At 44.5% G+C, this 26,224-nt stretch overlaps 1 pseudogene; it reads right to left on the minus strand.

The window, feature by feature from the left end:
* Positions 1 to 25,982, minus strand: part of LOC134410274 (syntaxin-binding protein 4-like) — a 67,027-nt pseudogene extending 41,045 nt beyond the window's left edge.
* Positions 25,983 to 26,224: the final 242 nt, after the last annotated feature.

Here is a 26,224-nt window from a genome sequence, read left to right on the forward strand (position 1 = left end):
ACTCGGGCTGCAATTCTAGGCATGCCCAACGGAACGCAACGGGACTTTCAGCAAGAAAACAACAGGGTTTATAATACATGTATTATATTTATAATACAATAAATATAAATAGAACAAAATCTAACAGTATTTGTTTTAATCTATGTAGATTACACACACACACACACACACACAATAAGGACATACTGTTATTGCGCTGTAAACAATAATACATCAAACCAATGAGTGAGAATACAATGTTGTCATGTTATAAAGCTCTACCGTACCAAAAATAATCAATACCAAATGAATCAAACACATTTTGATGTACAGTCTTCCTCAGTGATCTTGTAAACATTTTATTATTGGAATTTGTTCTGTTCATATTTATCACCAGTAAGCCCAATTCTGTTGTTTTATTGCTATATGTCTAAGGGTTGGTAGTTATCTCTTGTTTTGGTATATAGCTAAGTATTGGTAGATATCTAAAGATTGGATATCTAAGGGTTGGTAGCTACATAAGAGTTGGTAGATATCTAAAGATTGGATATCTAAGGGTTGGTAGCTACATAAGGGTTGGTAGATACCGACCTAAGGGTTGGTAGATATCTAAAGATTGGTTATCTAAGGGTTGGTAGCTACATTAGGGTTGGTAGATACCGACCTAAGGGTTGGTAGATATCTAAAGATTGGTTATCTAAGGGTTGGTAGCTACATAAGGGTTGGTAGATACCGACCTAAGGGTTGGTAGATATCTAAAGATTGGATATCTAAGGGTTGGTAGCTACATAAGGGTTGGTAGATACCAACCTAAGGGTTGGTAGATATCTAAAGATTGGTTATCTAAGGGTTGGTAGCTACATAAGGGTTGGTAGATACCGACCTAAGGGTTGGTAGATATCTAAAGATTGGATATCTAAGGGTTGGTAGCTACATAAGGGTTGGTAGATACCGACCTAAGGGTTGGTAGATATCTAAAGATTGGATATCTAAGGGTTGGTAGCTACATAAGGGTTGGTAGATACCAACCTAAGGGTTGGTAGATATCTAAAGATTGGATATCTAAGGGTTGGTAGCTACATAAGGGTTGGTAGATATCTAAAGATTGGATATCTAAGGGTTGGTAAACATCTCCTGTTTTGTTTGGTGCACAATGGGACTTACTTCAGAATAAATGCACAGAAGATTGTGCTGAAAACCATCTATTCCCCCAGATGGAATAAAGTAAATCCTTACCGAGCGTCGTCATCTCGGGCGATAAGAAGGCGCATACGGCTGGTGGCAGAAGCTGTCCTGAGAATATCCACAGCTCTGTGGGATGTCAGGAAAGAGAACAGCCTGGCATGATAATTGTATCTCTACGCTTACCCTGTCCTTCCTGTAAGGAGCTCAGTGTCAAATATATGGATCTTCTTCCTCCCTCACCCATTCTTCCTTTACAATGACCCTGTGAGATAGGTTAGGCTGAGGGAAAGTGGCTGTTAGTTCCCCGGTGAGCTTTGTGGCTGAATAGGATTCAAACTTGGACACACCTGGTCCTACCCTGATGTTCCCAACTTAGCCTTCCCGAAGATGGGTCCGGGTAGATCAGCGGTTGGACACATACGGCCCACATCTGATCCAACCCTTGCCACTGCCTGCCTCCAAAATTAAAGTGGTAAATAAATTTTGATAGCAAGCCACTACAGAGCAGTAGAAAGACTAAATGTCATTTGAGAACAAGCTGAATTTGGCCTTTTTTTTTACCAATTCATAGCGGTTTGTTGCTGAAATTCACTGTCAAAACTGCCATCAAAATGGCACAATTAGTTTCTGGGCAAAGTATAAAGTGTTGGTTATCACCTTTAAAGCCCTACATGGTTTGGGTCCAGGCTACCTGCGGGTTCGCCTTCTCCTGTACAATCTCAGGTCCTCTGGGAAGAATTTACTCCAGTCAGCAAAAACTAGATTGACAACTGTTACCCGGAGGACCTTCTCTTCTGCTGCTCCCAGACTGTGGAATCCCAGGCTGGAGGAGACACGTCAACTTAACAGACTATTAGCATTTAAGAAAGCAGTTAAGACTTATCTCTTCTAGCAGGCCTATCCAGTGGAATTTTAGAATGTTTTTAGGATGTTTTAACAATGTTTATTATGATTTAATTCAGTTTTATGTATTTTATATTTGCTGCTGTTCCATGCCTTGATCAGAATGGAGAGGCGGGTAAGAAATAAATTATTATTATTATTATTATTATTATTATTATTATTATTATTATTATTATTATCTCTTTTTGCTGGCAAATTTGGCGGCATGCTGGCCACGTGCACAGTCTCTAAGAAACACTGGAAAATGTACAAAATGCACAAGGGCTAGCTACTGTGCAAAATACTGTCATAGATGCACCTTCTCCAAGGCCTCTTGGGCCTCAATTTCTTGTTATAGATTAGGGTGACCATATGAAAAGGAGGACAGGCCTCCTGTATCTTTAACAGTTGCATAGACAAGGGAATTTCAGCAGGTGTCATTTTGTATATATGGGGAACCTGGTGAAATTCCCTCTTCATCACAACAGTTAAAGCTGCAGGAGCTATACTAGAGTGACCAGATTTAGCAGAGGGCAGGGCACACTGAAATTTCCTTTTCAATACAACTGTTAAAGATACAGGAGCCCTGTCCTCCTTTTCATATGGTCACCCTATTATAGATCCTGATCTCAAAATTCCTATATTGACTTCTATCCTTCCTAGGGAAACCCTGATCCAACCAAGAACCTGACTGGTGTAAGGGGCAAAGAAACTTTTAACTTGCGTTTGGAATAAGGTCGCCAGTAAACAACCTCCCTGCAAATAGCATGCTGGGTAGATCTCAAAAATGACATGAAGCTAATACAAATCCTGAATTCTGATACTCCACCTCTCACTTGTAACACCAATGAGACTGTCTCCGTTCACTTCTAAGATCTGGTCTCCCGGTTGCAAGCGGCCTTTAAAGGAAAAACAGACAGGGAAAGTATCGCATAGATGAAGATAGAGCAATAGTTTATTCCTGGCTAGTTGAATATGTACGATGTATTACTGACCATGTTCAGATGACATGCTAAACCACAGTAGCTAATCATTTTGAGATTATCGTTGTGGCATTGTCTGTCATGTGAGCCATAATTTAACATATAATGTGAACCATTCCTAACCATGGTGGCTTCATAACCCTAGTTTAAACACGCTCACTAGCCATTTGCAGCAAAACGGTTAGTGGCCTAACCATGGCTTAGCGTGTCATCTGAACGGGTCCATTATTAATTTTTACTGTATCAGCAATTTACATCATGCTTTGCAGGGTAACATGAACAACAACAAGAACAACAAAGGCCCTGTTGAGATGACACACTAAGCCATGGTGGTTAAGCACTTTGAGCTAAACTGTAGAATCATAGAATCATAGAATAGCAGAGTTGGAAGGGTCCTAAAAGGCCATCGAGTCCAACCCCCTGCTCAATGCAGGAATCCACCGTACAGCATCCCTGACAGATGGTTGTCCAGCTGCCTCTTGAAGGCCTCTAGTGTGGGAGAGCCCACAACTTCCCTAGGTAACTGGTTCCATTGTCATACTGCTCTAACAGACAGGAAGTTTTTCCTGATGTCCAGCCGGATTCTGACTTCCTGTAACTTGAGCCCGTTATTCCATGTCCTGCACTCTGGGAGGATCGAGAAGAGATCCTGGCCCTCCTCTGTGTGACAACCTTTTAAGTATTTGAAGAGTGCTATCATGTCTCCCCTCAATCTTCTCTTCTCCAACCTAAACATGCCCAGTTCTTTAAGTCTCTCTTCATAGGGCTTTGTTTCCAGACCCCTGATCATCCTGGTTGCCCTCCTCTGAACCCCCTCCAGCTTGTCTGCATCCTTCTTGAAGTGTGGTACCCAGAACTGGACTCAATACTCTAGATGAGGCCTAACCAGGGCCGAATAGAGAGGAACCAGTACCTCACACGATTTGGATGCTATACTTCTATTAATGCAGCCCAAAATAGCATTTGCCTTTCTTGCAGCCATATCGCAGTGTTGGCTCATATTCACCTTGTGATCTACAACAATTCCAAGATCCTTCTCATTTGTAGTATTGCTGAGCCAAGTATCCCCCATCTTGTAATTGTGCATTTGGTTTCTATTTCCTAAATGTAGAACTTGGCATTTTTCCCTATTAAATTTCATTCTGTTGTTGGCTTAGTGTTCATTCTGTTATGGCTTAGTGTGTCATGTGAACTGTTCCTAACCCTGATGGCTACATAACCACGGATTTTTTTTATAATTTTTTTTTAAAAAATTATTGTGAATATCAACAAACAAAACAAAAATACATTGTGAAAACGGGGGAAACACCATAGATTGTGTATGTAAAATTATCATCATTTCCATCATATAAACTGGAGGGGTGGGGAAGAGAGAGAGAGAGTTATACAAAGGTTTCAAGAAAAACAGACCAGATATCCGTATATTTATCCTCTTGCAAATTGCGCCTATATAACACTCGTTCAAAAGTTGATAACGTTATTAGGTCCTCAATCCATTGCATTATAGGAGGTGTAAATTTGTCCTTCCAATGTGATAATATAAGTCTTTTGGCTGTCATAAGGGCTCTGAAGAGCCATCTGTGCCGACCATGCATTAACCTCCAGGAAAGTGGTAGATAATTTAGAAGGACATGCATATTCTTCCATATTATAGATTGTTTCTGTACAAAGTTCTTCAAACACACCCACTAACCATTTGTTGCAAAAGGGTTAGTGGCTTAACCATGGCTTAGCATGTTGTCTGAACAAGCCCAAAGGCAGGTAACCATCCCAAGCATCTTTCACTCATGGCTCTGTTGCTGTATGCTAGGCCCGGATATTGCACTGCAATATCACTCCCTCTAACAATGACCTCAAGCAGTCAGTGCCAATAGAAATGGAGCCAAAATGGGGACATTGTGAATCAAGAGGTATATATCGCCACGCTCAGGGGAACCTTGTATAAGTAGAGAAAAACTTTACAAAACAAAACCCCTAATGGCCAAAAACCAACCCAGAGCCCAATGAGAATTAAGCATGCTCCAGTAGCTATGAGACACTGGGTGTCATCTGGAAAAGAAAATCCCTGGGAGGGTGGGCGAGTGGAAAGCCCTTCTTACGTTCCTTAGAGCTTATAACATGGCTTGTTACCCATGCTGAACAACCTAACAAAAAAACCACCGTGGATTCTCAAGTTGCCTTTTTCGAGAAAAATAAGCCACACTTCATGGTTAACAAGTCACACTATGGAAAATGTCCTAGGTTCCAGCAAAACACTAACCCATGATGCAACAAACAACCCATGGTTCAATAACAACCCAAGCTCAACAACTGAGTGTGGCTTAGTGTGTTGTGTGAACTGAGTCAATGGCAACCACTCAGAACCCTGCTGGATAAGACCAAATGCCTATTGCACAATGTTCTGTTTTCCTGGAAGTTCTCACTGCTCAGAGAAGTGCGGTTAGCATACATCCCCCTTCCTTGAATCTGAATTGTAGAAAGGCCTGCCTATAGCATAATAAAGCCGCAATAGCTGGAAGCTTTGAGTCTCCATGTTGTTGATTGCGAAGGAGAAGGACAATCAACTCAGACACCTGAACTCCTTGGACGATCGGGATAATCCTTAGGTGCATCTCCAAGTGTCCACACAACTCAAAACTCTTCAGCCTAGAAGAAGCCAAGGGTTGCATTTGAAGCCTTTTTAAATACACTCCGTCTTGCCCAACTTGGGGTTCTCCAGATGTTCTAGACCAGAGTACAAACTTCTGACAGTTGTCCCAGGCCAATGCTGGGGTAATTTGCTCTTGCTGTGTTAGCCCCAAGTTCACTCTCCATGGTCCTGAACTCTAGCCGAATGGATTGTGAAGCAGCATCCAAGTGTCTGTCCAGGGTCCTGACTGAGACACAGTCCCAAGTTAAAGCCCAGAACCCTGGACCTGCATCTCTCCATCTCACTTCAGTCAAGGGCTCTTCTGCCTTGGAAACTGGGATGGATCAGGACTATGGACCTAGAGTCATTCCAGGGCATTGTGGAGAGAAAAAATGGCAGCAACAAAAAAAAAATACAATACATGGACAGATTTTTGGCAAAATTCTCTTCTTTTGAGGAGAGAAAAGAAGAAAATGCTCAGAAATTATCTCAGAAAAATCTCTTTGGACAAATTTAACCTCAGCTCAACAAGAGGTGAGAAGGCTTGGTGGTGATGGCAACAGAAAAATGGGGGGAAATTCAGGGGGAAATGGAGGAAAACCCTCCACATTTTCTGCCCCCGCCCCCGGTCTTGAAATCTCCAAGCTCAGCTCCAAGATAATCCACGGAGAAACGTTCTACACTTCCTGCTTTTGGCTTGCCTTTTGTCCACCCAGCCTTGTGATCATCCCCCCACAGTGACCTATTCTTGGTGCTGAGTATCCTGAGACATCACATTCATGCTGTGCTCGGCCAATTGGCCTTGTGAGCTCCAGGTTGGAATAACACACCGAACACAGGGGTGTGAAGCTGGGTTCCCCACCTCCAAGCAACCTAACCACTGCACTACATCCACTCTGATTTCCTGTCCTTCGCAGCCATTCATTTCTAGGGATGTTTGGATCAGCAAAACCGGTGAGCTCCCCAAAGTTCCCTCAATTCCATTTTGGAGTTTGGATTCAAGTCCATATCAGATTGTGAACTTTGTTCTTCTCTTCTCACATGGAAATCCACATGTATTTTAGTGGCTGCTTTCCCCAATTGCGGGTTTCTTTGAAATGTACACATTCTTCGCCCGTGGATTAAAGCATACTTGTGAATATTTTTTCTCAACATACACATTTTCTCTGCACATTTTTAAAATGTATGCATGCTGTCAAACTCTTATTTTCTTCTTTTTTGGTCCAGGAATTACATGATGAGCTCAGATAAATATGGATTTCAATCACGGAATGTGTCAAAGTCTGTTTTCAGCCCAGAAGCTGCAAATTGGGTAAAACTTGTTTTTGCACAGTGTCACCAACGCCAAGCCTTCTGAAAGACTACTCACCATCAGCATATGCAATGCCTCCTGGCAAGATCCTCTTGACGTAAACCCCATATTCCTCGCCGGTGAATTCTTTTATGCCACCAATCACTTTAATACCTATCCAGAAAGAGAGAGAAAACACCTCATTAACAGGAGGTACTTCAACTTCACAAGGCATGTCTACACTATGCACTGGTTTGAAAGTCATGGATTCTCCCCCCCCCCCTTTCAGGGAATACCCAGAACTGTACCCTGGTCAGAGAACTGGAGTGGGCAACTGTATATTTTTATTTATTTATTTATTTATTTATTACATTTCTATACCGCCCAATAGCCGGAGCTCTCTGGGCAGTTCACAAAAATTAAAAACCATTCGAAGTATAAAACAACAGTATAAAACCATAGCACAAAATACAATATAAAAGCTCAACCAGATAAAAACAGCAGCAATGCAAAATTACAAATTTAAAACACCAAGTTAAAATTTATTTATAGACTGTTAAAATACTGGGAGAATAAAAAGGTCTTCACCTGGCGTCTAAGCCATAATGGTTATGCATTTCATGGTGCCCATTTTCATTATTATTATTATTATTATTATTATTATTATTATTATTTATATAGCACAATCAGTGTACATGGTGCTGTACAGAGTAAAACAATAAAATAGCAAAACCCTGCCGCATAGGCTTACAATCTAATAGAATCATAACAAAACAATAAGAAGGGGAAGAGAATGAACCAAACCAGCACAGAGGAGAGTAAAATTAACAGTATAAAAGTAAGGTTAAAATCAAGTTCTAAAAGCTTCATAAAAAAGAAAAGTTTTGAGCTGAGCTTTAAAAACTATGATTGAACTTGTGGTTTGCAAACGTTCTGGAAGAGAATTCCAGGCTTAAGGGGCAGTGAAAGAAAATGGACCTCCCCAAACCGCTTTGGATCAATTCAGACCTCCCCGGATCACTTTGGATTCGGAATTAGGAGGCCCGAATCACCCTGATCTGCTTCGGATTCGAAATTTGGATCTGAAGCAGTGCACAGCCCTAATAAACATTATGACTTAGTTCGTGAACCATTCCTAACCATGGTGGCTATATAACCACAGTTTAAACACGCTCACTAAGCATTTACTGCAAAAGGGTGATTGTCCTGACCATGGCTTAACGTGTCATCTGAACAAGCCTACTATATGCATTGGTTATAACCGTTCCACATTCCCCAGAGTGTTATACATTCTTCCAATCCAGTTATCAAATATTTGGTTTTGACTGAGTCGCTAGCTCCACTCTAGCAGTAAGAGGCACCTGCACTGCAACGTGCTAAGGGATTCTGCGGCAGTGGTAGGAAGAAATTCCTGGCAATGATTGGCTGAGCTCTCCATATGTCACAGAAGGGCAAAGCAAGCAGAAGATTCTCTGTCTTCCATTGACTGAGCTACTTTATGGATGGGTAAACTCAGCCACATCAATGGTTACTAGCCTTGATGGTTGTGTGCTATCTCCAGTATTCAAGGCAGTAAACCTGTGTGCACAAATTGCTGGGGAACATGGGTGGGAGGGTGCTGTTGCACCATGTCCTACTTGTTCCTCCTGGCCAATAGCTGGTTGGCCACTGTGTGAACAGAGTTCTGGACTAGATGGATCCTTGGTCTGATCCAGCATCAGGGCTCTTCTTATGTTCTTATCAGACCCTCACCCTGCTGTCACCCACCCCCACTTGTTAGGCCATGCAAGGTTCTTTTGAGGCTCAGCAAGGCTCTGTAAATTGCACATTTCCCCTATTGCATACATGAGGCCTTTACAGCCGCCTATTATGCAACAGGGGAAATTCACAATTTCTGAAGCCTTCACTGTGTGGAACGACGGTGGGAATTGCACATTTCGCCTATTGCATAAATGATGGCCGTAAAGTGTCCATTTGTGCAAGAGTAAATGCATGGATAGAGCACAGGTCTGCAAAGGAGCTGTGGGCACCAGACTGGGTCCAGGGGAGGGGGATACAGGGAAGTCCATTGGACACTTGGACTCAGTCGGGTGCAAGCAGCTTTCCTAACTGTAGAGAGGGAGAGGCCTACGAAAGAGGAAGCCATGCATCAAGACCTAGAAAAGGAGGAGACCGGAAGCCTGAAATGCAGCAGGCTTGGAAAAGAAGGACATGGGTGCCTAGGAGAGGAGGCTTGGAGCAGTCCCAGGAATGAAGACAAGGTATGCAGAGAGAGCAGAACTCTATTTGTCACATCGATCAGTTGTTTTGTGGACACTTTGGGGCATATATATACTGTATCAAAATAGGATATAAATAGCCTCAGAATAAATGAATGAATGAATCTTCCCATTCCAAAAATAAGTACATACCAGAGAAAAGCAGGGCACAGGATGTTCACAGAGCAAAGCTCGAGTCTGTAGCCCAAGCTGTATCCTATTACTGTCTCATGAATCAAAACGTCGCTTCCTCGCTTATCATATGCTTAAGGCACGCGTTGGACGGTTGCCCAGTGCATCTGGCGTTGCAGTGTTCTGGGGCTTCCTGACACTGGAATGACACGAAACTCCTGCACGCAGAATTTCTAGCGCGTGACTAGGAAAAATGCCAAGCTGAAAACTGGGGTGAATAGTTTGGGGTGGGGTGGGTGGTGGTGGCGGAAATAGATCAGTTAACATCCCTAACCATCTCCTCTCCGGTTTCCTTCCATACATAGGTGACACATTTGCTCAGTTCAGACAACACGTTTCTCAGTGGTGGTTTTAGAACTCCATGGTGGAGTTTCTGTTTACTAACAGGGACTGGCCGGCGAGATCACATCACGCCAGTCCTTTTACAACTTCATTGGCTGCCAGTCCAGGTCCGGGCCCAATTCAAAGTGCTGGTATTGACATTTAAAGCCCTAAACGGTTGGGGGCCAGGTTATTTGAAGGAACGCCTCCTCCCATATGTACCTGCCCGGACCTTAAGATCATCCACAGGGGTCCTTCTCCGTGAGCCCCTGCCAAAGGAAGCGAGGCAGGTGGCTACTAGGAGGAGGGCTTTCTCCGCTGTGGCACCCCGGCTGTGGAATGAGTTCCCCAGAGAGGTCCGCCTGGCGCCTACACTGTACTCCTTTCATCACCAGCTGAAGACCTTTTTATTCTCTCAGTATTTTAACATTTAATTTTAACTTAAATTTAAATCTTGCTGTTTTAACTCTGTATTTTAATCTTATATCAATTTTGCGGTGTGGTTTTATCCTGGTTGTGCTTTTTATATTGTATTTTGTATTTATGCTTTTAACCTGTTGGTTGTTTTAGTATGGTTTTAATTTTTGTGAACCGCCCAGAGAGCTTCGGCTATTGGGCAGTATAAAAATGTAATAAATAAATAAATAAATAAATAAATAAATAAATAAATAAATGTGTTGTCTGGAGGGAAAACTACACAGTGGAGTTCCCCCCCCCAAAAAAACAACAACAACAACAGCACTCCACACAGAGGAGAGTTCCTGCACAACCATTGCATTGTGTGTTATGTGGAGGGCTCCATGGAGTTTTCCGTTGTGTTGACTTCTCCCACTGGCTACAGAGTTCCCTGGCAAGAGTGGTGAAAGGAGGGAGTGCCACTCTAGGAGAGCCACCAGGGTTGGGCTTTTGGTGTGTGTGTTTTTGCAACAATGGCTGTTGGGATACCATCAGGAGGACCGGGGGAGGAGAGAGGGTGGAGAAACTGTCGCTCAGATGTCACATTGACTTTTACTCAACTCCACAGGAGCCCACAGTCACACAATGGTGGAGTTAGAACATGTTGTGTTATGAGTACCCCCCTATGAACTCAACCGTTGAGTGGAGTTTTCCCACTGTATAGAGAAACGTGTTGTCTGAACTGAGCCATTGAGCCACAGGTAAAAATGGCCAGGGGGTAAAGGGACAAGGAAGCCTGAAGATCATTTACTACTGGGTGGGCAACCGGTGGCCCTAAGGCCACATCCTTTAGAGTTCTGACTGAAATCCAGACTGATTCACCTCTCCACTGAGCCAACAGCCTTTACTGGACCCTAGGGCTCAGTACATCAGCCTGCCCCAGCTTGGTGTCCTCCAGAAGTTTTGGTCTTCAACTCCCATCAGCTCCAACCAGCCTGGCCAAACGTTAGGAATGCTGGAAGTTGTAGTCCAAAACTTCTGGAGAGTAACAGGGTAGGGAAGGCTACCTATGGGCATATTCTGGACTATGCACTCAGTTCCCCAGGGGTGCTGGCCTGGGCTTTTGTGCTTTGCCTTTTGTGCCCAGTACAAACCAAGGATGAACCTAGAATTCAACCAAGAGTCTCCTCTAACTAAATACTGCAGAAGACGAATGGCAATTGGTGAGCAGTCTGTGGGTGTCAGGACTGGGTGATACGTAGCAGTCTGGCATGGGCCAGGGACCAGAAGCTGTGAGATAAGCCAGTGGCCAGTAACAAGCCAGTGTGGTATAGTGGTTAGAGTGTTGGACAGGAGTAACCCAGATTCAAGTCCCCACTCATTGGGTGACTTTGGGCCACTCACTGATTCTCAGTGAGGGGGGGCTTACCTGCCTAATCCACCTCGCAGGGTTGTTGTGAGGATACAATGAAAAGGAGGAAGAGACCTTGGAGAAAAAGGTGGGATATAAAGTGAGAAAGTTTGAGGCCTACAGAGGCAAAGTAGAAAGGTCATGCTTTAGAGGCCTGGGGATATTCTGTTGGGAGGGGGTATGCCTGAGAGGAGTAGTTTCATCCCCCCCCCCCGGTAAGTTTAATTTCTCCAGTTAAGTTTAATTTTTTCAAGATTCAAACAGTACTTTCTCTTTCTTGTGGAAAGAAGGTATAAAAAGAGAAAAGAGAACCAGCCAGCGAGAACAGGAAAAATCGAGAGCATAAGGAAGCAGCCACTGGAAAAGCCTAAATGCAGCTAGGGTAAAGGACTTGCATTTTTGCAACTTTTATTTTCTTTTAATGCCTATGTATCACTCAGCTCTATTGACTAAATACATTTATTGTAATTTGGTTGTTTTAATTCACTAGTAAACTCTTACGTTAAGCCACAAGTGTCTAGAGTGTCACTCACCCAAATCTACAGCCTAAACCCCACATTACTAGGTAAGTGAAGGTAAAAGAAGGAAGGTGGGACTCTTAAGGACGTAAGGGATCCTTAAAGAGTTGCTCAGGAGGTCCAGGTCATAGATGGAACCCTAACATAAAGGTAACAAATAAAGATAAGTAAACAAGTTGGAACCGAAAGACAAACCAGAGCTCAAGAATACTTCATTGCTCAAGCAGGGCTCAACTAGACCAGGAGACCTTCTTATAGGCCCTCCTGCCCGGGAGAAACCAATGGCCAACCTGGGTGGGTAGATCAGTCCAGGGGCGGAAGGTAATTCACTGGAAAACTGCCACCCATAATTCAATGGCTCACCGCATGGGGCAGCTGTGCATGGATCCAGGAGTTCCTATCACTTAGAAACCTGTTTGTCATTACTGATTTTATTGAAAAACCCAGGATCAGCTTTCAGGGTTCTCTACAGAGGCGAAAACCACTGGCATAGCAGTTCTTATTAACACCTCTTCCCAGCCCATCGTAACCTCTTTAATCAAGCAATCCTATTAGAAAGTGTGACGGATACTCACATCCTCATTAAACCCGCACACGCGCATATAGCCAGGTGTGATTGTTTGGTTTGGTGCAAGTAATAGTAAGAAGATAGATCCCCGGAAAGAATTCTCAAGCGTTTGTCATCTAGTTCCCTCTAGTGGCAATGCATAAAGGCAGGTGGTGAACCTCAAATGAAATCTGGCCACAATTCAAAATTGGTCCCCACGCAAATCACAGTTGAAGTTTGCATTTTAAGAGACCATGGGAAAACACACACCCTGTAAATGGTAACCTCTCTTGATTTATTTTAAGGCGGTGGTAAGTATCAACTTCTTACATTCTTAGGCTACGTCTTATTCAACAATTTTTTGGTTTCGGGTTTATTGGACTCCACAACGTCTTTTCAATAAGGGTGTGTCTAACTTGCATAATTGCTGGAGATGCAATACATCTAATGCTTCTTTAAGTCATATGCTTTGGCAATGCCCCATAGTTGCCTCCTTTTGCGAGGTGGTTATAATAAGGATGAACTTTAGTTTCCTGGAAATTAACGCATGGTCAGCGCAAATGGCTCTTCAGAGCCCTTACGACAGCCAAAAGACTTCTACTATTACGTTGGAAGGACAAATTTACACCTCCTATAATGCAATGGATCGAGATATTCACAATAATATCTTTTTTAAAAAAAGCTTTAAACTCAGTGGCATCTCATGCTGGAAATGTGAGGTGGTGTGGGGCGGCATGGGGCAGTATCCAATTCTGGGCATGCAAAATGTAAATTTCAGAAGCACATTTGAACTAGGGGAATGTTGCTGAAGAATTTTCTATTATTATTATTATTATTATTATTATTATTATTATTAATTATTATTATGTTCCATTTGTGGACGATGATGTCAAAACCATCCCCAAAGAATATGCATTCATTTAATAGAGCATAGGCTAAAGTATCCCCTTGCTTGAAATTAACCCCCCACATACACCCGCACAAAACTCTGCTTTGGGTTGTGCCCTTTGCCAACTTACATTTTAAGTGTGGGGGTGAGAGGAAAGAGAGAGAGAGAGGAGGTGTTAGGAATGCTTGGGGATTTTCCTGGCCCTCAAAAGTCTGCAGGAATGTTATTATTCCGAACATACGGTCACCTTATGGCCGAGACTAAAGACAGATTAACCAGTGCCCTCTGACTGTCCTGTGGTGCAGCTTTGAGTCAAGGATTGCAAACTGGAACAAACATAAACCCTTCCATCTAGACATTGCCGTTCCTCTTCTCTCTCTTTCCTTGAAGTCCTGCTTTCTGGAGCAGTGTCCTCCAGCCGCACCAACCAGATGCGTGGGACTATAACTGAGGTCTTCAGCATGGTGCTCCTGAATGCCAGTTTGCCCACGGGCACTTCACATCATCATCATCATTTTATTTGTTACCCGCCTCTCCCTCCTGATCAAGGCGAGGTACAACACAAATGCAAACGCCATAAAATACATATAACTAAATAAAACTTTTAAAACTAATACACTATTAAAAGCAACACATTATTAAAAAGGCATCTTAAAATTCCACTGGGTAGGCCTGCCGGAAGAGATCAGTCTTTATGGTTTTCTTAAATTCCCGAAGACTGTTAAGTTGATGAATCTCTCCCAGCAAGCCATTCCACAGACTGGGAGCGGCAGAAGAAAAGGTCCTCTGGGGAATAGTTTTTGTTGGCTGAAGTAAATTCTTCCCAGAGGACCTGAGTGTGCAGGGCGGATTGTATGGGAGAAGGCAATCCTGATGCCCACCAGGTTCCCTGCTCTTCCTAATCTCCTTTTTATTATTTTTATTATTTATTACATTTATTTGTTTCCCGCCTTTTGCCCAGTCCTGGGCCTCAAGGCAGCATTGCAAAATTTAAAACATGTACACTTAAAACCTATGAATAGAAATGTACAAAAGTTAAAAAGATACTACCGTATTTCTTCGATTGTAAGACGCCATCAATTGTAAGATGCACACTAATTTCAGTACCACCAACAGGAAAAAAAAAAGCTTTGATTCTAAGAATAATAATCGCACCCGTGATTCTAAGATGCACCCCATTTTTAGAAATGTTTATATGGGGGGAAAAGTGTGTCTTAGAATCAAAGAAATATGGTAAATGTGTTCCAATATTAAAACTCTTAAACATTTAAAATACATGACAATTTTAAAAGTCCTTGGCATAAATGGAGGTCCAGTTTATTCGCCAAAGGTCTGCCGGAACAAAAAGGGTTTTGCCTGCCTCTGAAAGCACATCAAGGAGGGAACCAGTCTAGCTTCCCTGGGAAGAGAGTTCCAGAGTACCGCTTTTATTTCTCAATTTTTTTAAAAAAAATCAAAACAATTTCTTTTAACTGTGAGGCCGGCTCGTGGGATGAGGATTGGGCTTTTTGATTTGTTGTTAGATTCTGAATTAGATTTGGAGTTTGAACTGCAAGAAGTTTAGCTAACATAGGGAGTGGCGGAGGGAATTCCCCAAGACTCTCTAGGAGTCAGGGAGGAATCTTCCCAGGGGCTTATCGAACAGGAGGCCCAGGCTCAGAGATCGTTTCCCGTCTCCCCCAGGAACTCACTCTTTGTTGGAGGGGGAGGGAGCATTAGAATTGACAGATCCCAGAGACCATCACAGGGTCAAGTGGGCGGAGTTGAGAGGATGTAGAATACCAGACTAGCCACATGGCAAAGGTTGCAGCTTGAAGTACTGGACTAGATGGACCCTTGGTCTTATGTTCTTAAGGGCAACTGCGCAGTATGAACAGGGCACTTGTGTTTTCGTCCACACTTGTTCCAGAGACTCCACCCCCCATCTCTACTCACTAGTTGTCATTTGGCAAGCTGATCACTCACACACACATTCCCACCCTGCAAGCCACCACCAAAATTGCTGCCAAATTTTCTGCTGTGGCAGTGATTTTGCAAGCAGACAAATCACAATGGGAGCACATGTCAAGCTTGCAGGCAGAATAACACCCCTGGGATGTTTTCATGAGCCCAATTCTGCTTGCAAACCAAATGAGTGGTCCCCACAGGCCTTGTCTCCTAGCAAAATTGCCGCATTTTTTAGTCACCACTGCAGCAAATGTGGTGACCAATGGTGGGGAAGCGCAAGAATGCAGCCTGTGGTGGGCTGCTCAACCCTTCCCTAAAGCAAGAGAATCATGTGCAGGGATTCCCATATGTATGCGCTGAGGCCCTAAAATCATCTTCAGTGCTCCTTCTCCGTGAGCCCCTGCCAAAGGAAGTGAGGTGGGTGAATACCAGGAGGAGGGCCTTTTCTGCTGTAGCACCCCAGTTGTGGAATGAGCTTCCCCGAGACCCTCGCCTGGCACCTACATTGTGCTCTCCCTGGCACCAGGTGAAGAACTTTTTATTTTCCCAGTTTTTCAGTCTTTTCACTCTAAATCACTCTGCATTACTGCTGCATTTCATTGACCCCGTTCAGATGACACACTAAGCCACAATGGTTAAGCATTTTGAGCTAGACATTATGCTTTGTGCGTCGTGTGAGCCATGACTTAGCGTGTCATGTAAACCATTCCTAACCATGGTGTCCACATAACCACGGTTTAAACATGCTGACGAACCACTTGCTGCAAAAGGGTTAGCGGCCTAACCATGGCTTAGCGTGTCGTCTGAACAGGCCTCTTGTTGTCTGTACTTTTATAGTTTGTAGTTTTTAAACTTCTATAGTTCATATTGTATTTTATGCTGTATTTAGTGGTTTTAATTGTTGTGAACCACCCAGAGAGCTTTGACTATTGGATGGTATAGAAATGTAACAAAAAAGTAAATAATAAATAAATACATAAAATAATGAATGGAATCCACAGCTGGTGACCTTGTTATATACCGCCCAGACGGCTTCGGCTATGGGGCAGTATATAAATGTAAATCATCATCATCATCAAACAGACAGAAAGTTGAGGTGCACCTTTCTTTTTCTAGGTAAGTCCATACCATTGCTCCCTCCACACTGCCAACTCCCATGGCCAGCCCCTGTCCAAATGTTTCTCTCCCCATCTGATCTCCCCAAGGATACTCCACCGCCATGCCTGGCAGGAAAAAGGCAAAGAAGTGATTTATCAAAGGCTCATTAAGTCTCATTTCTCAGAGTCAGGGCTGGAGGCGGTGGGATTATGTCGAACGCTGGCTTTAATTAACAAATCGGCCGGGGAGATCAGACTTTTCCCTGCTCTCAATCCGGGACACAAATAGACGTGTCAACACGAGAGAAAGAGCCCGCAGCCACGGAGCATCTGTCCACTGCAAACACCGCCTCCCCCAGAAGAACAGGAGACCAAGGAATCAGCCCCACTGGTAACATCATGAGCAACAGGCAGCTGTTGTGCCTTTGAGCTGCTCTACGAAACAGAAACCAACACCCCTCGTGGATATTTCAATGCAGCGAGTGAATGAAGTCAAGGCCGGCGCCAGTCCTCGGCATGCTTGGGCAGCTGCTGAGGCCCCTGTGCCCTAGTTAGGACCCACTCTCAACACATGGGCCCTTGAAAATATATATATATATATATATATATAAAGATCCAGCCTGGTGTTCTGAGAAGCAGCTGATGGCAGGGTCTAACAGCTACTTAATTTCCCATTATGCCTCCAACACAGCGTCACTCTGGGGGATTGTGGGAAATTAAAATGGCAGCCCCTGGTGGGGCTGATGGCCCTGAAGGCCCAGGCTCCTCCTGGGGGGGATCTACACTACAGCTTTAAAGTGCTTTATAATTGGAGGCAAGAAGGAGCTAGTTAGAGAACCTGTGCTTAGCATGGAATATGTGAGAGTGTTAAGAAAACCGGTCAATAGCTAGGGCAGTAAGAGAACAACAGGAAGCTCGAATCAATGGGTGATGGACACATCAAGCTGAATAAAGGAGGTACCCAGAGGAAAGCCAGGCAAAGCTACATGCATGTCCCAGAAATAAGAAGACAATGTATTACTGGGAAGAAAGGAGATTTGGAAAACTGGAGACTCATGATCTAAAGAGGCAAAGTCCTCAAGTCAGAGCGGGCATCGTGTTGCTCAGTAGAGACCAAAGGGAAAGTCTTCCCAGTTATGTTTACTACTGTTACTGCAATATTGAGACGTAGCAACTGTAATGGCCAAAACATAGGAAGGAGGAAGATAAGCACCTTCATTCCACATATCATGTCACATATCAATTTGTACTAACCATCAATTAATTGGCTACAGGATTCTGATAAGTTTATTGATGCCTATAACAGTATTCCTTAATTTGATATCTGGGGTACATTTTCCCCTACATTAAGATTGCACACACACCTTCACTTTTCTACTCAGAGACCCATATTTATTTTTCTCATCAGCTTCCAGGACAATAGGTAGGCATCCTCCTTGTAGCTGCAGGATAGATTAGTTGTGTTTTTTATACTGTATTTTGTATTTGTGTTTTTAACCTGTTGGTTGTTTTATTATGATTTTAATTTCTGTGAACCGCCCAGAGAGCTTCGGCTATTGGGCGGTATAAAACTGTAATAAATAAATAATAAATATATATATATATAACAGTTTTGACAACGGTTGGAGCCCAGGACGCACTGCATATACAGTTTTCAAAACGTTTTCAAAGTGCTTTAAAAGCAATAGTGTAGATCCCCCCCTGGTCTGGTGCCTGTGCTTGATGTGGTGTCTCCCTGGTTTCTGGGGGTTCTACTTCCTCCTCTGAAGAGGATCCCTCTAGCAAGGGTATGACAGAGAAGAGCTGCCCTCTCCCCCTCCAAACGGGAGGACCAAGAAGCAGCCGATGGCTTGCCTGTATGCCTCCCACCTCACCTTGTGCCCCACCCGCCCACTTGCCCGCCGCCCCACTTGTGCGCCTTCCAACACAGCTGGCCCCACCTTGCTTTTCTTGGCATGTGTCTGCGAGCCTGCCTTGCCAGCGCACTGCCCGTAAGTATTTCCGCGTTCAGGAGCCACGTAGTGCTTGCATGAGGTCAGGCAAAGCAAGTGGTCCCGGAGGTTACTTAAGGGCAGGGTGCTGGTGAGATGGGTGCACAGAGGCACGTCAAGAAAAATAAGCTAGCTGGCTGATCGGGAGGTAGGTGTGGAGGAGGAGGAGGCGGCTCCCTGCTTCAGGAAGCAACCAGTCTTGGGCCTAGCCTAAGAAATGTTATGCAAATTGCTGACCTCTGTTTTTCCTTCTGGGTGGTGTTTTTTTAAATGCATTTCCTCTTATTTAATGATTCACATGTGGCCACCCCTATAAGACCATCAACAGAAAAGTGGTCCACTAGAGCATACTTTGAGCATCATCAGACTGCTGGGGGGGGGGGGGCGGGGGGGGCGGTGGAATCGGGGTTACCAAGTTCTACATTTAGGAAATAGAAACCAAATGCACAGTTACAAGATGGGGGATACTTGGCTCAGCAATACTACAAACGAGAAGGATCTTGGAATTGTTGTAGATCACGAGCTGAATATGAGCCAACAGTGCGATAGGGCTGCAAGAAAGGCAAATGCTATTTTGGGCTGCATTAATAGAAGAATAGCTTCCAAATCATGTGAGGTACTGGTTCCTCTCTATTCGGCCCTGGTTAGGCCTCATCTAGAGTATTGCGTTCGGTTCTGGGCACCACAATTCAAGAAGGATGCAGACAAGCTGGAGCGTGTTCAGAGGAAGGTAACCAGGATGATCAGGGGTCTGGAGACAAAGCCCTACGAAGAGAGACTTAAAGAACTGGGCATGTTTAGCCTGGAGAAGAGAAGATTGAGGGGAGACATGATAGTACTCTTCAAATACTTAAAAGGTTGTCACACAGAGGAGGGCCAGGATCTCTTCTCGATCCTCCCAGAGTGCAGGACACGGAATAACGGGCTCAAGTTAAAGGAAGCCAGATTCCAGCTGGACATCAGGAAAAACTTCCTGACTGTTAGAGCAGTACGACAATGGAACCAGTTACCTAGGGAGGTTGCGGGCTCCCCCACACTAGAGGCCTTCAAGAGGCAGCTGGACAACCATCTGTCAGGGATGCTTTAGTGTGGATTCCTGCATTGAGCAGGGGGTTGGACTCGATGACCTTGTAGGCCCCTTCCAACTCTGCTATTCTATGATTCTATCTACCATCACTTCTCCCCACCCCACCCCACTCCCGCTTCTATTGCTCAATACTTCCTCTTGCTTCATGGAGAAGAAAGAAGAAGTAAACAATGACCACGTGGCCCTTTCAGTGGGCGTATTTATCACGCCGCTTTTCTTACGCACAGCAAATTTCGTGGCAAATTTCTCTTCTAAAAATGAATCGGACTTACTAGGGTCTTATTTTGAGACCGAAAGAAGGCTAGAAGGAGCATGACATGCCTGGGTGGTGGACAGTGTCATCAAAAAAGGACCCACGAAAAAAACGTGAGTGGGCAGTAACAAGTGTGCGAAAAAATGCTCAACTGATGATTTTATTTATTTATTTATTGCATTTTTATACCGCCCAATAGCTGAAGCTCCCTGATGATGCTCTTTGCCCGGAGGCCCTACTAATTTGCAGCTGACACTGATCAAATGATTAAATAGAACATTAAGAGCCAGTTAAAAAACAAAACAAAAAATCAATCACAATTGGGTTTTGTTTTTTTAAAAAACTGCTTTATATTCTCCCAGCCACACAGGCACACCAAAATATGAATGTGTTTGAGAGGCATGTTGTGAGTAAGCACTGATTTTAATAAACAGATTGGATTTCTTTCTGACATTGTTAGGGATCAAGAAGGATTTGCCGAGACTCTGAATCCATTAAAACATTTCCTGCAAATGATTTGTGAACCCACGTGAAAATGTCACGATAGATGGTGTCTCGTTTAAACTCCCCTGGTTGTTGCCTATTGTGAATAAGATATATTTCCTGAGGCTAATCGCTCGGGGGCATGTACAGAAAGAACCCTGGTTAGGTAGGGTGGCCATATGGAAAGGAGGACAGGGCTCCTGTATCTTTAACAGTTGCATAGAAAAGAGAATTTCAGCAGGTGTCATTTGTATATATGGAGAACCTGGCGAAATTCCCTCTTCGGCTATTGGGCGGTATAAAAATGTATTAAATAAATAAATAAATAAATTCATCACCACAGTTAAAGCTGCAGGAGCTACACTAGAGTGACCAGATTCGAAAGAGGGCAGGGCACTGCAGCTTTAACTGTTGTGATGAAGAGGGAATTTCCCCAGGTTCTTCATATATACAAATGACACTTGCTGGAATTCCCTTTTCAATACAACTGTTAAAGATACAGGAGCCCGGTCCTCCTTTTCATAGGGTCACCCTAGGTTAGGGCTCACAGATGTGAGTGTTCCTACATGTTTAAAAGTGCAATCCTATGCATGTTTAGACAGAAAAAAGCCCTACATCTCCCAGTACAGCTGGCTGGGTAATGCTGGGGATTGTAGGATTTTCTCCCCCTGTCTAAACATGCATAGAACGTAAGAAGAGCCCTGATGGATCAGACTGAGGGTCCATCAAGTCCATCACTCTGTTCACACAGGGGCCAAACAGCTATGAGCTAGGGATCCACAAGCAGGACATGGTGCAACAGCACCCTCCTGCCCATGTTCCCCAGCAACTGGTGCACACAGGCTTACTGCCCCAAATACTGGAGATAGCACACAACCATCAGGGCTAGTAGCCATTGATAGCCTTCTCCTCCAGGAATTTATCCAACCCCCTTTTAAAGCCATCCAAACTGGGGGTCATTTCTACAATTTGTGGTAGTGAATATTCCATAGCTTAACTCTGCACTGTGTGAAGAAGTCCTTCCTTTTATCTGTCTTGAATTTCCCACCCATCAACTTCATGGGGTAACACCGGGTTCTAATATTATGGAAGAGGGAGGAAAATGTCACCCTGTCCACATTCTTCATACCATGCATACGATTGCATCCTTAAAAGATGAAATGTCCTGTGACACTTCCTGCCATCAAGCTGTTCTCATCCATCTATCCATCCCTCGATGCCCAAGATTTTTTATAGACAGATAAAAATCACAGTGAGCCGGTGACAAGATTTTTATTGACAGCTACTTTCAATGCCATCAGCAGTCATAAGGACCCAAAATGTGACCTGTTGCAACCATTTCCAGACCATGACTTTTTTTTGCTTTTGTTTTCTGCACTTGCATGAAATCGCAACACATGCACAACCCCACTTCGCACATCTGAGTCTGCATGAACACATGCGCTACAGAGCAGTGTCCCAGATCCGTGGCTAAGGCAACGAGGTTTAATTACATTTGGCATAATCTTGTTGTTTCGCTTCCCTGGCATCTTTTTCTTGCCTGGGGTAAGGAATCAGCTACAGGTGAATCAAGCTAAGCTTCGATCTAAGGAGATGAAGGTCAGGATAATTGGATCTCAGCCTTTCAAAGAAACACATGCTTAACCAGCGCCTCTCTTCAGTTACTAATTTCTAATTACATGATTCACAACACTCTCTGAATTCCGGCGATCAAGTGGCAGCCAGCAAAATATGGAGTAGACGTCTACCGCCCAGCACTTCTGATCAAAGGCACTATGCATTTATTCTCTCTTTTCCACCTTCCTAGGGTGGAGGCAAAACACAGAAGAGTAGGGTGACCATATGAAAAGGAGGACAGGGCTCCTGTATCTTTAACAGTTGTATTGAAAAGGGAATTTCAGCAGGTGTCATTTGTATATATGGGGAACCTGGTGAAATTTCCTCTTCATCACCACAGTTAAAGCTGCAGGTGCCCTGCCCTCTTTTATATCTGGTCACTCTAGTATAGGTCCTGCAGCTTTAACTGTGGTGATGAAGAGGGAATTTCACCATGTTCTCCATATATAGAGGACTGTTCATAGAATCATAGAATAGTAGAGTTGGAAGGGGCCTACAAGGCCATCGAGTCCAACCCCTGCTCATTGCAGGAATCCGTGTCTTGCGCCCCTTCCACCTGTACTCTTCCCAAGAGATCCTCAAACCTTTTCTCTTTCCCTGCCACTGCTAGCAGTGAAGAAAGACAGATTTGTATCAGGACCACTGGGGCGTGTGTGAGTTTGCATCTGTGCCCATGTATAATTGTGCTTGTCACAGAATCATAGAATAGTAGAGTTGGAAGGGGCCTACAAGGCCATCGAGTCCAACCCCCTGCTCAATGCAGGAATCCACACTAAAGCATCCCTGACAGATGGTTGTCCAGCTGCCTCTTGAAGACCTCTAGTGTGGGAGAGCCCACAACCTCCCTAGGTAACTGGTTCCATTGTCGTACTGCTCTAACAGTCAGGACATTTTTCCTGATGCTCAGCTGGAATCTGGCTTCCTTTAACTTGAGCCCGTTATTCCATGTCCTGCACTCTGGGAGGTATCAAGAAGAGATCCTGGCCCTCCTCTGTGTGACAACCTTTCAAGTATTTGAAGAGTGCTCTCATGTCTCCCCTCAGTCTTCTCTTCTCCAGGCTAAACATGCCCAGTTGTTTCAGTCTCTCTTCATAGGGCTTTGTTTCCAGACCCCTGATCATCCTGGTTGCCCTCCTCTGAACACGCTCCAGCTTGTCTGCGTCCTTCTTGAATTGTGGAGCCCAGAACTGGACGCAATACTCTAGATGAGGCCTAACCATCCTAACCATTGAGGCCTAACTCATCCTAACCATTGAGCAGGGGGTTGGACTGGATGCCCTTATAGGCCCCCTCCAACTCTACTTTTCTATGATTCTATGTGTCTTCTCTCTTAAAATACTATTTAAACATGGACTTGGATTCATCGGGGATCCATACAAAAACAAAACAAAAACCAGGAGGCAATGGCTGAACATCTCAGCATCCTACGCCCAGGCCCCCTGTTCCTGTCAAGATCAGGTCTGTTCTCCTTAGTGTTAGGGAAGGAGTTTCGGGGCCTGAATCAGACTCCGAATCTGAAGGAGAAGAAGGAACAGGAACAGAAGTATACCAGCCAAAAGTGGAAGGAGGGGAGGAGATTCTCTGAGACTCTTCAGGAGTCAAGGATGAATCTTCCCAGGGGCTTATTGGACAGAAGGCTGAAGGCTCAGAGACCATCCTCCTGCCCCTGGGAATTCAGCCTCTGTTGATGGTGGGGGTCTTCAGAGTTGACAAATCCCAAAGAGAGCCACAAGGTCAAGCAGGTGGAGCTGAGAGGTGTTTCTTTAAGGTAGCCTCTCACCGGAAGCTTCTTCAAGAAGACCTTCCCTGAAGTAAAGTGCTCGTTGGTCAGCTGTCAAACACATTTGGGGAGGGTCCACAAATCACCTTGGAAATGTACAGCCTTTGACCACAGATTGCCTGGAAGATGCAAACAACTTCCTATTTTTGAGAAAGAAAACAACCCCAGAAAAACCGCAAGCCGGCCTGAGCCAAGGGAGATTGAGTCAGGCCAGCTTGTGGGGAATTGAGCCAGTGGCTGAGCTGATGAAAGCCCGTTGAGCTCCACCACCACCCCAGATGGATTCCTCTGACACTCCTACAACTGTGAGAGTATCTTAGTTTGGCTAGGGTGACCATATAGAAAAGAGGACAGGGCTCCTGTATCTTTAACTGTTGTACAGAGAAGGGGATTTCAACAGCTGTCATTTGCAGGCATGCAGCACCTGGTGAAATTCCCTCTCCATCACAACAGTTAAAGTTGCAGGAACCCTGCCCTCTTTAGCTAGAGTGGCCAGATAGAAAAGAGGGCAGGTCTCCTGTAGCTTTAACTAGGGTGACCATATGGAAAGGAGGACAGGGCTCCTGTATCTTTAACAGTTGCATAGAAAAGGGAATTTCAGCAGGTGTCATTCGTATGCATGCAGCACCTGGTGAAATCCCCTCTTCATCACAACAGTTAAAGCTGCTGGAGCCTTGCCCTCTATTGTATCCGGTCACTCTAGTATAGCTCTTGCAGCTTTAACTGTTGTGATGAAGAGGGGATTGCACCAGGTGCTGCATGTGTACAAATGAGCGCTGCTGAAATTCCCTTTTCTATGCAACTGTTAAAGATACAGGAGCCCAATCCTCTTTTCCATATGGTCACCCTAAGTTTGGCGATTTCCCGAAACAGCAAGCAAACAAGGCAATGCAGCCTTGGAGCTCCTTTTGAAGCCCCCCCTTCCCTTTTTCTGCAACATGCCACAGTGACCCCAAACAACACACTTACCCAGCCCATTGGTGGAGTCATAGAAGTCAATGCAATGCACGGTGCGATCCATCCCATATGGTCCCATTAGTGTCCTGAAAGGAGAAAGCAGGATGAAAGGATACTATTTGTTTTTAAAATGGACCTTGGTGCCCAGATTCTAAACATAAGAAGTCCTATCAGGCCAATGATCTCTCCAGGGCTGTCTTCCACAACCTGGTGTCTGATGGATGTTTTGGACTACAACTCCCAGCATTCCTGACCATTGGTCATGCTGTTAAGAGTTGATGGGAGCTGAAGTCCAGAACATCTAGAGGACACCAGGTCGGGGAAGGCATTTCTAGGATAATGCCTGAATGATCATGTTTCTGGTCTCAGATGCACTCTTCCGGTGCCTGCCTACAACCGTGCAAGCTACCCTGTTACCTCCCACACACCCTGGTAGTATGCACAACTATCCATAAAATATGTCCAGAGCCCCATGGAACCAAATGCTCTATTTTCACAAGGATGGCAACACCTGTACCAGCCTATCTACCTGCAATTGTGAGGTCTCCAGGGCTGGCCTGAAGCAAAGGACAAGGTCCATCCATCCATCCATCCGTCCGTCCGTCCGTACACACACACACACACACCTTTTCTAGGCAACCTTCCAGCACAGTGAGGAACATTTCCACATGTTCTAAGACCAGTGCTTGAAGTTTTAGAACCAGGAGGAAGCCAACATCATAAAGCTGGCAGATATTGGGCTTCAGGCCATGGAGAACTCATGCTAGCAGTCCTTTTCTTGCGCATGGTCGGGGGATGGTTGGTCAAAAGGAGTTGCATTCAGCTCTCCCCAAAACTCTTCCCCCCCACACACCTCTAGCTTTGCACTGCTCATTCGAAAGAGCCCTGCACATTCATATTTCCAGTGAAAATAGAACACATCTCACCCTCGTGCACTGAAGCTATCCACCGGCACTGACCATTACAAGGTCTGGCCCAGTGGATCAATAGAAGATAAGGTGGGTTCTGAAGACAATGGGTGCCCATATGTATCCCTCCAGCTCTTCCCAGCCTAACAATGCATTGACATGAGCCCAATCGCTGTGCGCGTCTTGCTCCAAGCCATTACCTGCTAATGATGACAGCTCCTTTGTAGAGGACTGAGACGGCTGGCATCTTGCGTCCTGGAGATGTCTAGTTCCAGCCCAGGCTTTAACCGTTCTGCTTTGGCTGAGATCCGATAAAGCAAGTGAGGACGGGAAACGGAACATGTGACCGTCCCTTGGGCACGTTAATTCCACCCCCGAATGTTAAAGGAGATCACTGGGAAACCACCACTCGCTTATGATTACAGCTTACGCAAGGGAAGCGGAGGAATGCTCAGCCTGGCGCAAATGAGTCCCCCCAGAAAACAGGCGGCCGAAACAATTCAATTAGACTTAAATCCTCCGCTCCCTCCACCCTCGTTCCCAAACCATCACTGCTGACACGTAATTAGAGCAGCAAAGTAATTATTCTGATGTGTTTTTATTGTCCGTCGTGTTCCCCAGCT

The sequence above is a fragment of the Elgaria multicarinata genome, chromosome 17, assembly GCF_023053635.1.
Source record: "Elgaria multicarinata webbii isolate HBS135686 ecotype San Diego chromosome 17, rElgMul1.1.pri, whole genome shotgun sequence".
Classification (NCBI taxonomy): Eukaryota; Metazoa; Chordata; class Lepidosauria; order Squamata; family Anguidae; genus Elgaria; species Elgaria multicarinata.